The sequence below is a fragment of the Cygnus olor genome, chromosome 14 (genome assembly GCF_009769625.2).
Source record: "Cygnus olor isolate bCygOlo1 chromosome 14, bCygOlo1.pri.v2, whole genome shotgun sequence".
NCBI classification, from domain to species: domain Eukaryota; kingdom Metazoa; phylum Chordata; class Aves; order Anseriformes; family Anatidae; genus Cygnus; species Cygnus olor.
Window position 1 is genome coordinate 18,896,691 of NC_049182.1, and position 15,081 is coordinate 18,911,771.

The 15,081-nt window shown below is 35.9% G+C and overlaps 2 long non-coding RNA genes across 2 annotated transcripts; one reads left to right on the forward strand and one right to left on the reverse strand.

Moving 5' to 3' along the window:
• Nucleotides 1-1,468: 1,468 nt before the first annotated feature.
• On the forward strand, nucleotides 1,469-8,031 carry LOC121078031. Its single transcript, XR_005824420.1, has 3 exons — nucleotides 1,469-1,570; nucleotides 2,697-2,779; nucleotides 7,187-8,031. It is a non-coding gene; the product is annotated as an uncharacterized LOC121078031 (long non-coding RNA).
• On the reverse strand, nucleotides 7,646-13,836 carry LOC121078032. The gene is made up of 3 exons (XR_005824421.1): nucleotides 13,312-13,836; nucleotides 9,834-9,942; nucleotides 7,646-7,974 (listed from the first exon to the last, which is right to left on the reverse strand). It is a non-coding gene; the product is annotated as an uncharacterized LOC121078032 (long non-coding RNA).
• Nucleotides 13,837-15,081: the final 1,245 nt, after the last annotated feature.

Below are 15,081 nucleotides of genomic sequence, written 5' to 3' on the forward strand. Positions count from 1 at the left end.
TTTTTGTTTGTTGGTTTGGCTTGTTGTTGTTGTTTGGTGATTGTTGTTGTTTTGCTTGTTTTTGTCCTTCCATCTGCTTCCGTTATTTATCCAGCATGGCAGTTATTTAATTTTGGTTCTAGCGATGGCAACATCATACCAGAAAGCAGCAACAGCCAAAAGATAGAACCTGTGGCTCTTTGCTGTAGTCAACTGTTTAGAGGCACGTAACTAAATATAAAGTCTAGACCATGTTCTAGACCATGACTTCACTCCATCATGTGCTCATGTTTTTTTTCCTGCATCATTCATCCATACTATCTTTTGAACTCTGAGACAGGTGAATACTTCTGACACCACATCTAGTAGCCTTCCTAGGTGTTTTTAGAAGTATCGCATACGTTGCAGGTACATCACAGGATTGCTGTGGGATCTACAAAATCTGAATTCACTATAAAAACCTCTATTATCCCATATGGCTTGATTCTCTCTATGACCAGTGGTCACAGGACCTTCAAACACAGTTTTGTGCCCAGTTCTCTTGCTGATTGCACCTGTGTGGCTTTCAGTTTATAAAGAGCAAGATACTAAGTATGCTTATCCAGGCAAGCAGTCCCTTCCTTTTGGTTGTCTGTGCATTGTATCATACCAGAGTTAAAATTGCTGAGAAATAGCCCATCCACATTTAGCTCCCAAACTTCTCTACCTCATAATTCATCAGTCATGATTGCTGGCATCAGGGAAGAAGCAGGAATGTACTACCAGAGAAAGACAGAGTTGACAGAATTATGGCAGCACTGTTTTAGATCAGACTTAAAGTGCTGTGGAAAAACATCCTGAGGTTTCATATCAGTACTGTAGATACATCAGTAAGTTGCACTTTACTCAGGAAATGATAGTTTAGTCATTCTGAAGGGATGTATTACATTTAAAGATGGGAAGAGTCAGACAATAATCCTTCTGCAGTGTTAAAACCCATAGTTTGAAGTAATGTTCAGACTGATGAATTTCAGCATCTCCTTGAAGTGGGGTCAACTTTGAACAAGTGAGACTTCCAGAAGAGAGTAGCTAGCTACAAGTGAGTACTTGTGTGTCCTCATCAAGATTTTGGTCAGTGAAAACAATATCTAGGCAGAAGTTCTTGCATAATAGTTGCAATGCTGTTATGAGAGCTCCGAAAATGTTCTAACCAGCTGAAACCGCTACCTCTTGAATTTGGAAATTCAGAGATATTCCCTTCCCAGGGTGCCTCCTCCAAGAAGCGGCAGTAAAGTTGAAATATTGTAAGACTGGGTATTGGTTTGCAGAATAGTGACAGATATTAACCAGATTTTCTATGTGGCACAGGGCAGCAGGAAAATAATTTAATGAGTTTTCTGAATATTTGTAATATAAGCTATTTCTTGTGGTTAGTTGTTGCTTGTTTGTTTTACAAAATTCCATACTATTTCTTCAGTAAGTAATGTTAGAAATCTTGTTTTGCTTTTCAGGGAATGTCTGAGTTGTGTTTCAATGTTTTTGCTAATATTTAGAGGTGTAACTGAATACTCTGGGGAATTTTTGTGGCCATTGATATGGTTCATTACTGGAGGTGGGCCTTGCTTTTTATCATTTGTTCAGCCTGTACAGGCAGTCAGAATAGTTGAAACTGTATCAAACTGTGCATTTGCCAAAATGCCACACAGCTTATATATGCATATTGACCTGAATTACTTCATCCATCTGCTTCTTTTATTACATATTGGATTTAAACAGTAATATTGTTTGCTGAATGCTGTTATTTCAGAAGAGCCTAAATTCCACCAGCCCACTTTTCAATGACTTCCTCCTCCCTAATTGGAAACTCCATCTTTCATCCAGCCCATTAAGTCAATTTTGTTTTAAAATGATGAGGTACTGAAAGGAGACTGCTGATAATGTCTTCACACATTAAATCCCTTGCTTGTTGAAACTATGGTGGAATAGTACAGCTATAATAATTCATACATAATCTATGACATTTTTATTCTTTCATTGCATCTGGAAAAAAAAATCAACACATTCAGGGATTTAAAGCTTAAAAAGAAAATTTGTTACTGAAGCCAGAAAGAAAAATGTTGAGAAGGTTAATTTTTTTTAATGTAATAACAAACGTTGTATGTTTTTTTCTAAAAAATATGAAGATGCTGTTTCTGCTAGAGTTCAGCACAGTCAGTTACCCAGAATCTTCACTTTATCATCTCAGAGGAGAAAAGAAAATTGTCTGAGTATTTACATCTGTAACTAGTGATCTTTCTGGTTTGTTTGGAGGCACAGTGAGCCAACTCCTGTACACAGGGGTATTCACACTGAAGGCAGTAAACTAACTTGACCTAGATAAGGCGAAGGAGGGGGGTTGTTTGTTTTAGCTCCTTTTTTTTTTTTTTAAACCTTAAAAACTATATTGAGAGAAAATGTCTCTGTGATACTCATGTGGAGAGTTATACTGTTCTGAAAAAATTATTTTGCCAATTTATTTTTTTATTATTTTTTTTCTTTCTGGGCACACTAATATATTGTCAAAGTGTTTCTAAAAGCCAGCTATGATGAACACTAGTGGGCTATCTATAAACAGTATGCCATTTTTCCTACAGGTGTTTCTGTTCACGTTAACTTTGTGACTACTCTGTAAGTCTACAATGAATGTTAGCCTACAGCAAACTGCGACCATAAAATATTTTCTGCAAATGTTTCTTCAGGCACTCACACTGCCTTCTACCAAAATGTTGCTGCCTTGTTTATTAAGACCATAGTGAAGTCAACAATGCAAACCTTTGCACAGGTATGTGTTCCAAGGACAAATATTTCATCATTTTGTAAATATTTTGATGGAACAATGGGAGGAAAGGGGGAAACTCCCCCATTTTTTCTTTTCCCTTTTCCTGTATGTGTGTGTGTGTTAATACTTGCAAGTTCTGTCTAGATTAGCTTTTAGTTGGGAATAGTAACCAAGATAGGGAGCATTCTCAACCATTTACTGGTGGAGACAAGAGGTCCAGAGGGTCAGAATGAATATTGAAATAAAACTCAGACCACATGCAGTGTAAAAGTTGAGGCCTCAGTACCAATTCTTTTGTTCTACAGGTTTGTTGCTATTGCTCCAAATTACTCATTAATATGAATACAAATTGCCTTTCAAAATAAGTTTACAGACTTTTGCCTTGTTTTAGCGAGTATTCTTTGTAACATCCCAGCTCTTCTCTTTGAAGAGACATGGCTACACAATAAAAATGTTTTCAAGGTGGTTTTACCAAAATAATAGCAGGAATTACACTTTTTGGTTTGTTTGTTTAATTGCATAAGAAAAATGATATTGTAGAATTCTTGGCTTCCCAATCTAAAAATGTTAACCTAAATTGTACAATTGTACAGGACCAGTTTACCACTTTTCTCTCTTTTTACTTTGTGGGATTTTTTGTTGTTGTTTGTTTGTTTTGTGTGTGGCGTTTTTTTTTCCTCAACTTTTGTTGTGTTTCCTCATGAGGCCAATACTGAGGATATTGAACAGTACTACATAATGAGATTAGGTATGTGTATAGGGGTGGAATAAGGAATCTACATGTGTGAACTCTAAGAAACAGGGACTTATAGGAATTGCTGAGATGAGAAGAAAGACTCTAGAAGTGCTTTAGGTGTACTGAGAAAGGAAAGTAACCTTTTACTTATATATGAAAACAGGAAGGAAGACAAAGTAAAATCTTTTCTATAGTGTTTTCCATAGTTTACTTGAACCACATTTGTTGTAAATTTAGAAGATAATTATACAAGATCTTTTTAGCCATGCACTAAAAGTTTGTCATCACATTCACTTACAACTCACTTTAAGCAAAATTATTTCCTTGTCCCTCTTTTAACAGTTAGAGCCACTTGGCAATTGAAGAAGGATTTTGACACACTTTCCTAGCAAAACCTTTGTTCCACTATGGATTTTGGCTCAGTTGTTCTCTTACAGCAAGCCACAGCTTAATTTTTAAATAATGTAATTTGTTAGAATCACAACTCCTTTCCTTCTTTCAGCTCCTGATATTTTCTTGATTCTATTCTACCCAAAATTGAATCAATAATGAAAAAAAAAATGCTCTTCTGTGAGGAATGACTTTGCTTTCAAGTAGTGCTAACTTGTGTTCTTTAAATGGTATTAGCTTCTTAATTCCACATTTTCTTTCTGACAAATTAATCCACTTCAAAGTACTTTCATTCAAGAATTGTTCAAAAAATAATTTATGAATGGAGCTTTTATCTTGAGGATCCAAGAATTAATACAGACACCTTCTAGCAACAGCAACTGTTTTAGTGCGCAATGTCTCACAAAGATTATTTCTCAAGTATAAATTATAAGCTTAACTTTAGACCTAGTCATTTGGCAATGAAATTTTACGACAGTATTTTTACTGGCAGTTTTCTACCAAGTTATCTTCTATCTAGTTTGTAATGTATCTAAGGATCGATGGGCATGCATGTTAACTTTGGTTGCAATTTAATATATTTTATAGAACCTTTGTCTACATTTAATCTTTTATGGTAACCCTGAACATAATATTTAATTCCTATGTCACTTAGTGTCCCTCACTACCATGAAGATACGTATGTGCTTACAGAACAAACACTTATGATTAATGCATTTATTACTCATCTTTTAAAAAGGGAAAAACTGACAGAACTATCAGAAACACATTTGTTTAAGACGCATTTCATTAAATAAAAGCAATGAGTGTAGATTCAGCAATAAATGTAATGTCCAGGGATAACTGTTTGAAGAAAGTCTTCAAATAATAAAACACTTTCTTCATAGACTTCTAATTCTTTTATTTTGTATGGATAACACCCTTCCCTCTCAGAAAAATCAAGTAGTCTGGTTTTGAGGTCTTCAGCGCTGAGTAAAAGACATTGAAATTTTCAGTGGCTGAGATCTGAGGTTTACTTCTCTTCAGCAGAAACTCACATTTCAAAGTTACTGTAGGAAGTGGTAAATTCAGACACCATTTCACATATATCTGGTAAGATAAAGTAAAGAAATAGAAAGGGAAGATGACAATGTCCTTAAGGTACTAGTATGCTCATTCCATGTGCAAATCAGATATTCCGTGTTACTCCTTCTTGCCAGCTCTTTTATTTCTTCTTACTTTTTAAGGTGAAACAAAGAAGTAATCTTTTCAGGATTTCAATATCTAAAATTATATTCAGGATTTAGAAACAATTACGGTAAGTGCAGTGGTAAAATTCAAGTTAATAATTGGATTCATACCAATGACGTCTGAGAGCAGCATAGAGCTGTGACTTTGACTCAGAATCATCTCTTTGAAGAGTTACTTTTTTAAAAAATAGAGGGCCAAATCCTGGGGCTCTTAATCAGCTTTGGCTTATTCCTGGATAACTATAAGAAAGGAAGTATTGTTGTAGTACTTCTAGTACTACAAACTACTAGAAGGTTTCAATCATATACAATAAGGTTTGCAAGTAATTTCTCATATATTAGTTGTCAAAGGAGAGTGAATTAAGTTCTAGTGAATGTCACTTGGCAGTACACTTTTCAGATCCTTTGCAAAACCTTATTTACTGATTGCAGAATCCATTATAGGAATTCCACATCACTCTTCTCTGATTTTCTGATCTATCTCAGAATACTGAGATGAATTTTTAACTCCATAAACACAATCTCAGAATCCAATCTCTTCTTCTTTTTTCCATTCATAATCCTGTCAATTTCCAAAGTGTTTCCTTATTTCTACAGACTTTTTTTCAAGTGTTTCTATTTCTTGTGTTATTTTTAGTATTTATATTTGAATGCTAAAAATAGGAATAATTTTGCTTCCACAGCTGTTGAAATGTCTTGGGTTTTCTTTCTTTTCTTCTTTATCTAGTCTCACTCTTGACAAAAATTCTAAGAATTTCACAACTATGTTGCATAATAGGATGGCAATAGCATAGTGAATAGTGTAAGTTTGTTCTACAAAAGATAGGATTGGAGAGGAAATATTGTGACTTAGTCTTACTCCTCCTGCATTATCATTTAGAACTCTACTTCAGGAAAAAAAAAAGCATAAATTGAACAAGTGCATGTATAATCATTTTCTTAACCAACATTTTTTGTTATTTAATTTCCAGTACCAATACGAAGAGAAAATTATAAATAGTTAGTATAGCTGGGCTGTGTGTTTTCAAGTGGATAATGCACAGGTCATATATTTAGTTTTGGAAAGATTTCCTCAAATGTCTATCTTTTACTGTTTCCTGCTGTGCGCAATTACTACCCACATTCTTCAAACTTTAGCCAATCTTCAAAAATCATCTGTCTTTCTGTTTGTATGAGGGCAATGTACCCAATTTATTACAGCACTTCTTTCTCATTTCTTATCTTTAATGAGAAAGCACTAATATTCTGTGTATGAAAGACATAAGATAAAGTAAAATTAAATGAAACAATTCAGCTGAACCTATCTGACTAGCATCATGACTTTTAAACTTGACTATAGAGGTTAAGATAGCAAATGGAAGTGTTCTGTTAGACAGGAAGACAGTGTCCCAGCTTTTTCACGTTTTGTCCTAAGTCTTCAAGGAAGAAGAGATTATTGAGAAGAATTCCATGGATTTGCTGGTGATATTGATGCTGCTACTAAACCACAGAAAAAGCTTTTGGTAGTTATGATAATGTTCACCTGGAGACTTGGGAGGATTTGTAGAGCACTTAAACTGACAATAAAGGAAAAAATGACTCCAGCGAACATGAAGAAGTTAGACTGTATTATAGAGAGAAATTACACACTATTTAAATCTAAAAGGAAAAAAATAGATTTAGAGAGAAGGTTATATAGCCTCAGTTAATTTACATTGATTAAAAACTATCCTGTTTGTGTACATTGAATTGAGATATTTATTTTAAACTGGGCTATTTTATTACACCAATAATTTAGTATTCTTGCAAAGAAGAGCAATTATTCTGGTAGTTAATATATTAACATAATTCATCTTCTTAAGTTGGGTGGCCCTACAGTTTAATACAGTACAGAACTTGTTCTCTATATCCAGACTATTTTAAACACAACATGACAGGCAAATTAGCAATTACGAGTCTTTCCTTTTAAAAGACTGTGACCATATCTGAATATGAAGATTTGAAACCTTTTCAAAACAGTGGGTTGTTTGTGTTTTATGTTTTTTTTGTTTTTGTTTGTTTGTTTTTTCTTTACAGAAAGGAAGAAGATATAAAAGGACTAAAATCTGTGAGAAGACTAGTAGAGCACATTCTGCCACATAGAGGGACAGTCAGAACCACTTATCTCAGTCCTGTGAACTCCTCACTACCCTCCTGTTCTCTGTTACTACCTTATTACTCCAGATTCAAAAGTTGTACTCTCTTGGCATGTCTTAGCTTTAAGAAGTGAAAACTAGGTCATCTGTGTTGGCCATAATAGAACTAGTAATTAATTGTGCGTGTAAAAAAGATCCTTTCTTGGTGTGAAACCTTTATTGGCTGACTCTTATTTGCTTTCTCACAAATAGCTTTCTCTGACTTATTTCTGATATTCTAGATAGTTTCTGCCATACAGAGAACCCAACAGCTATATGATATTTATAATAAATAATTATATTACATATAGCTCCTAAACAAAAATAAACAAAGGCCACATCTTCAAACATCTGATAGTGTGATCTCACATGATGTGGTCAGGCTACACCGCTTTACAGTCATTGATGTTATAGCCTATCCTACAAATTATCAGACAAGCAAATAAATTGATTTGATTATGGTTTGAGGTTAATTTGTTTCAAATAATGTTTTATGGCACAGAGAATGAGTTCAAATATTAGCATAAGACAAATTATAAAGAGACCTATCAAATAGTTAACATGAAATTTATATTTTTATTAGGAATTAATGCAAATTGCATTAGTACATGTCATATGATAGCACATCCCTTGAAATGTATGTACAACTTGACATCACAGTCCATTTTCACAGTTGTTCTTATATCCTGACTTAAAAAAAAACAAAACGAAAAAAAAAAACACAACCTTTGGCATATGCATCTGTACTTTTTTTTTTCCAAGTTTATACTTCTTAATTAAATTACTTTTCATGGTTTATGAAATGTTTTGTTATAAAGTAATCATTTAATTCTTGTATTTTAATTGTAATGGACTATTATCACTGCTGATTTACAATATATTATCCTCTTACAGGCAAATTTAATTACAGGAGCTCTACTTCCCTCCAAGCTTTACAGGAGAGAAAATTCTGCCACGTATATTATTTAGCAAATAACTGAGTATTTTAAAAGGAGAAAAAAAGATCCTGAAAATCAACCAAACAAAATTAAGCTTTTATTTGAGTAGAGAGGAACTTGCAAAGATCTGAATGGTTAGGGGAAAAATAATAATAAAATAAATAAAGAGAGAATAATAGAGTCTTCATGTATCAACATGTCCTGGTTTCAGTTAGGACAGAGTTAATTTTCCTCCTAGTAGCTGGTAGGGTGCTATGTTTTGGATTAGGATGAGAAGAGTGCTGATAACATGCTGATGTTTTGTTACAGAGCAGTGCTTACACCAAGCCAAGGACTTTTCAGCTTCTCGCTCTATCCTGCCAGCAGGCAGGCTAGGCATGCAGCAAGAGCTGGGAGGGGACAGACCCAGGACAGCTGACCCAAACTGGCCAAAGGGGTATTCCATACCCTCTGACGTCATGCTGAACAATATATAGGGGTGGCTAGCTGGGGTGGGGGGGCCGGCTGCTCGGGGATAGGCTGGGCATCGGTCAGCGGGTGGTGAGCAATCGCGTTGTGCATCACTTGTTTCGTACACATTATTAGTAGTAGTACTAGTATCATTATTATTATTATTGTTATTATTATTGTTGTTGTTATTTTCCTGTCTTAATAAACTGTCTTTATCTCAACTCACAGGCTTCACTTTCCCGTTTCTCTCCCCCATCCCAGAGAGGGAGGGGGGAGGGTGAGTGAACAGCTGTGTGGTGTTTAGCTGCTGGCCGGGCTAAACCACAACACAACATCAGAAAATAGTTGGGGAAAAAAAATGAAGTTGTTTGCATGTTAAAAGAAGAATCAATAAATATAAAAAGTTATCTGAATAACATTATCTCGGTTGTCATACCTAGGCAATTTTAACATCAATATTTCAGTCAATGTGAGAAATTTTTTTCATAACCATTTAAAGCTTTTCATAGTTCTATTATTTCTTCCTCAGGAAATAGTAAATGATGCTGCCAAGGTATTTCAATTTACTTTGTTCAGTAAATCGAACTTTGTTCAGGCTACTCTCTTGCTCCCCTGTGGCTCTTCTCCATTATGCTGATTTTTCTCTAGAAAATTGTGCAAATGCTCCCTTTTTGAAAAGCTAATTCTGCAGAAATGTGGTTTGGGAGATTTTTAGTTACAAAAATGAGTTACTTCAGATGACTTGGTTTTACTTAGGGAAGAGATTTTTAGCTTTTTTCACCATTTTTATGAGCCAACCAGGCAATTGCCTATATATTAAGACACCATTACCACATCACAGGCTCTCCCAGCTGGTGTGGACTGTAACCCTCTGTGGTTCAGCATGGTACTTCAAATGGACAGCCAGTTTCTCTTTGAAATGCAGCAAAATATGAAGTGAGGAAAAAAGGCATTAGAGGCATCTGCACTGCCTATTTACTCAGTCATAGTTCAAGAAATAATTACTAGAAGTAGAGTTATTACAGTTTAACATATAGGAAGCAAATGTAGGTGCTATTTGCTAGCAAGCTTTGCTGAGCCTTTCTATGCAAAACAAACGCTTTCGAGTAAATGTCATCCTGTGAGCAACAGGGGGTCAAGGAATGAGATCTGTTTACATACCATCCTACATGATAAGTCTTGATTTCACTTGTCCTAGCAGTAAGAGTTTATGTCCTCAGAGAGCATGTATGGCAGCTAGAAAATGATGATTTCTTGAATGCTTCAAAACCTGCCACATTTTGATGGGAGAAAAAAAAAAAAAAAGGAATAAAAATAAGCTCTAAATTTCGAAGTTTAGAGTCAGAAAAATCACCTCATTCAGGCAACTCAAGTAAAGCCTTCAATTTATTTTCTAAAAATTGCTTTTCAGGGACTGACATGGGCGATCCATGGTCTACAGTACTAAATAAAATGAAGAAAACAAGAAGAAAAAAAAAAAACATGAGACAAGATTCTTATCTGAACAAAAGGGATTATGTGATTGTGTCTTCCTTACGCTTACTATTCCAATGCAAAAGACTATCAACCCTATTTCATTTTCCAGTGCATTCTTGAGTTCTCTTATTGACTGTGACATGTCTTGCATTCTTGTGAGTGGGATAGCCAAGTCTTGCTTGGTCTGGTACCGCACTTCTAGAGAGCTGCCTCTTTGTTCCCTGCAGGGCTTTGTTCCCCGCTCAGAGTTTGATGTAGATATAATTATTTTGTGAAATGCAGTAAGCAAGACATGCATACTTTGATCTCTGTAAATATAGCATGACAATTTTAAAAACTTAGGTTCTTTAAAAGACACAACTTTCCATCTTTCACAAGTAAAGACGAATGTACAAAACAACTACAGTTCCTAAGCTTCTTGCTGTTGCCAATTATGTCAGAAGTGACAGGTTTCTTAACAGAATCAGGAACATTAAATAATGTTTCAACAATTTCTAGCCAATTTCTGGACCTTTAATTGAAGTTGCAGGTAAATATGAGTTTAAATTCAAAGACCATGGGATGGGCACTTGTTCTGTCCTTCTTTCTTTGAAGGGAGATGGCATCATCTATAGTAGAGGGATGGTGTGAATATCACTGAGTCAGTACCACCTGAAACCATAACAGTTACTCTCACTGAAGTTTCAGTCAATGCTTATGAAGCAGTTAATTCTTGCAAAGTTAGCAACTTAATAAGTTAGGAGATATATGTAACTGTGCTCATTTGTCCATGAGCTTACATCTGTTCCTAGTCCAGTCTAAAGTGGGCTGTAAGGTAAGTAGGATGTTGTATCACATCTTGCTACCTGGATTGCTTGTTTGATGCTGAGAAATGCCAATTTTGAATTCATGGTCAGAAGGTGGCTATCATTTAAATATAGCTAATGTTTTAGAATTTTTGTTTTATATGTAACTGAACAAAATAGTTACAGACACACACACGTAACAGGATGATAATAAATAAAAAAACAATGTGCCAGGATAGAGCAAATTGATTTTGAATGCTGAGTCAGAGACATGAGCAAATGTCGAATTCTAAATTGAATTGAGAATCAATGAGTTTCATTTAATAACCAAATGTTTGAATGTTACTTATTAAAAGTTCCAGATATCTGTAAAGAGAAAATCTTATGGATTCAAAATAAACAGTAGCAAAAAAGTAAATGCCATAATTTAAACTCTGTGTTTTCAACATGGCTGATGTTTTTTTTCAGATCATAGCTGACAGAACAGTAAGTGTCAGGAATCTTGTTTCCAATGTGGATTCCAAAGAAGGGTTTATGCCAGTAGTCAAAGATTTTTCTGTTCTCCCTTGCCATGTTTAATCCCTTCCCATTCATTTTGTCTTATTTATTCTAATTGTAGATCCACGTCTTCTCTATCTCAGCTTGTCCCACTTAATTTTATTTACCTGTTTACTTAGTGGCTCTGTTTCTCATGCTTTGTAGACTCATTGTTCAGATTATGGTCTAGTCAGCCCACCCATTTGTCCTCTTCCTATATCTGATTATAGTGTCCTCTTGGTGGTACACGGCCAGGACCATGTCCAAAATGAAGATGAAATAGATCTAACTGATTTGAATTTAATTTTGAACATATTTTGCTTGCTTCTGATTCAAATGCATAGATAAATTCATCATAGCGAAGACCTGCTAGAAAACATTAACTTTACACTGAACATGTAGCAATATAATGCAAAACCAAGTAATTTTCGAAGTTTTGTCTTTATTGGAAGATATGTAATTTTAACTTTGAACTACAACAGGACTTGAATTGTTTGTCCTTCCTTTTAAGTTGTGTTCTTCATTTCAAAGTCTATGTGAGGTACTTAGATCAAGGTCATCAGAACTGAGGCTGAGCTTGTGGATTTCTTTTTCGGCAGTGTTGAAAGTATTTTGCTTTATACTTTTATCAAAGAAACATTATAGCCTAGAGTTATTTGGCTATCAGTGGGGGAAAGCATTATTTCAAACTTCTTTATTGGGGGGAAGTGTAAATAACAGAATAGTTAGTCTGCACTTTTTTGATCAAAATCTCATTTCTGACTTTATCCTAATTAATTTTATTGCCTGTACTTGACTGAAGGCTATGCCTTTCATGGATGATATGTATTATTATTAAATGGAAGGCTTGCCTCTCAGTTTCTATCTCCCACATTTCTGTAAACTACTCAGATCATTGTGGACCAAATTGATATCCTTGCTAAAGATGTACAGCGAAAAACAACCTGCACAGTTCTCCAGAGATTGTAAAATGTTTATAATGAGTAATTAAATCAAGAGTTCTTCTGAAAATATAAGTATCATCCAAGATATGTAAGGATTGATTTTTTGGAATTTTATGAGCTGCCATAAATTATTACAGATTTTCAACCTTCAGTATTACGTTTTTTCAGATGTAGATGAAAATGGCTCTGATATATTCCTACTAGATGTACCATTTTTGAAGATTATTCAACCAAGTTATGGTACAAGACTAAAATATGTCTGATTTTTTCTTACTCTTCTCTAGATTAGCTCCTGAGGTGTCTGACATTTACCTTTGCAGATGCAATTTCATAATTTCTCTACCATTAATACAGCCTATGGCTGCAGTTTCCTGAGTATCAAGTCACCCTGCACATTTGGCTTTGGCAGTTTTTCCTTTGGGAACTTGTGACATCATTTTTTAAAAGTAAAGGAATGTCATCAAAATTCACAAATTTGATTTTTAAAAACTACTTTTGATTTGATTTGGTAATCAATTGTATGAATAGTAGAAAGAAACTTTTCTCTGTGTAAGGATGTCAGGAAGTACTTTGATAAAGCAGTTTACATGCATATTTAAGTCACTTAAGGGATTGGCATACCCTGATGGGAACTAAGTCTGACCTAATTTCTTAGATCACTTCTGAAGCTGTCTTTGTCTCTGCCTACTCACTCCTGTCTTGGATATTAAGCTCTTCTGAAGCAGCTTTACTGCTTTTATGCCTCTAAATTCCAGGACGTGGGCCTTTCTGGTGGGGAGAAGATCCAATGTTAAACATAACTGAGCTTACAGCTCAGCTTACAGCTATACCTGTGCAGAGAAAAGCAGTTCTGTCACGTATCTCAGTGCCTGAGGTGTGTTGGCAATTTAGTTTTACCTGGAAATAAAAGTCTTTGTGCTGATGAAGAAGGATCTTCCGGGGCCTGAGGTCAGGGGCCACTGGAACGGGGCAATCAGATTTCTTTTCAAAGGTGGGAGGCACTTTGTAGCAGGACATGGGCCATGAGTCAGGCCTCATAACAGTATGCCAAACCTAAGCTCTCCCACACAGGCCTGCAGGGAAGGCGGCCTTTGTCTCCTGCTGCTATGCTGGGAAGCTTGTGGGGAGGCGAGGAGGATAAGCAGCTCTGAGGAAAATCCTGTTGGGGAGCAGCAGAGGAGAGGTAAAATGGCCGCCTGGGGTCCTCACGCACCAGTCGCAGCCCCTCTGTATCTGACAGGGAGAGTGGTGCCAGTGGTGGCAATAACTGAGGTTGGCCACTGGCCCCCCCCACTGGTCCACAGTGAGAGCAGGCTGAGATGTCCCGTCAGCTAGGCAAAAGGCCAACACAGGTGTGGGGACACCATTGCTCAGGCCAACGCTGAGGGCCTGAGGTAAATGTTACTCTGCTGCTCGGGACAAAGGCCCAGGGAGTCTCGCCTCAGGTCTTCTCCACAGAGCCTCTCCTAGCAGTCTGGTTTCCAAGTCCTACAATCCCAACTTCAGCTGTATAGTTAGGATACAGCTATTTGGTGTTTTCAGGGTTTCTCTGCCTTTTCAGCCATAACCCAGGCTTATGATGGTGTTCTTGGTCCTTGACATCCTCAGCACCCAATGCTTCTAGACTTGACCTCTGGTAATCAAATTAGGCCTCTGCTACCTTGGTATACCCCCATTCACCAACACCATCACAAAACCAAAACTAAAACACCAAAAAAACCACCACCACCCACTCAGTGCTTTTAGAACTTTTTTTTTTTTTTTTTTTTTTTGACAAGGGACACAAGAAATGCAGTCTGTGGCACCATTTCCCTCAGAATACTTAACTTTTTCTAGTCCTCAGTAACTGCTGCTAAACCAAACAAACTAATGCATAAACAGGCCTTGGATTTCTGTGTCCTGAACTTCATTTTAATTTCTTTTTGGTAAGCCTTTGTCTCTCTGGAGACCACTATGTTAAGGTTGTGCATCTTACCAGACTCCCAAAAGCAAGAGTAAGACAACCTGGTCCTGCCCATACTCTTGCAAAAGTGTATATAATGCTTACTGCAAAGACTGTGTATGTATCTTTTAATGGCAATTTTTCAAAATTGTATTTCAGACTGTTATGCATAGAAAAAAAATAAATCTGAATCTACCTTTAACTTATATGTTTGAAGATCATACACTTATATCAGTGTTTAATGTTAGCCCTGGATTGCTCCCATTCACCACAGAAGTTTAGAAGCTTCTATTGGTGGCAGTGGTTGACTGAATATAATATTTGATAATAACAAATCCAACATTGTAATAAACATCTCATTTGAAGCAATGATAATAGGCTATTATTCTAAGCAGCCTTAAACTTCCTTGGCTGTAACAAATTATTTAGAATTATTCAGGGTGAAACATATAGGTGAGTTGTTAATGGAGAAGCTGTTACCCCAAAGTACTCTTTTAATCAAGAATTTGAAATGCAGACTGGAGGAGAATTTGATACTATAATAGCACCTTTCATACTGAAGGCATTCTGAAGCAATTTTCAGTAATGAGCTAGATAGTGTGGGTGCTCTGCCTGTGCAGGGAATACAAACACCAATAGCCACAAATTATTCAACATAAGCTTTCTTACACAGAGATTAGAGTAAGGAAATTTGTTTGACTGGAATGAAGAAAATCGCTTAAGAG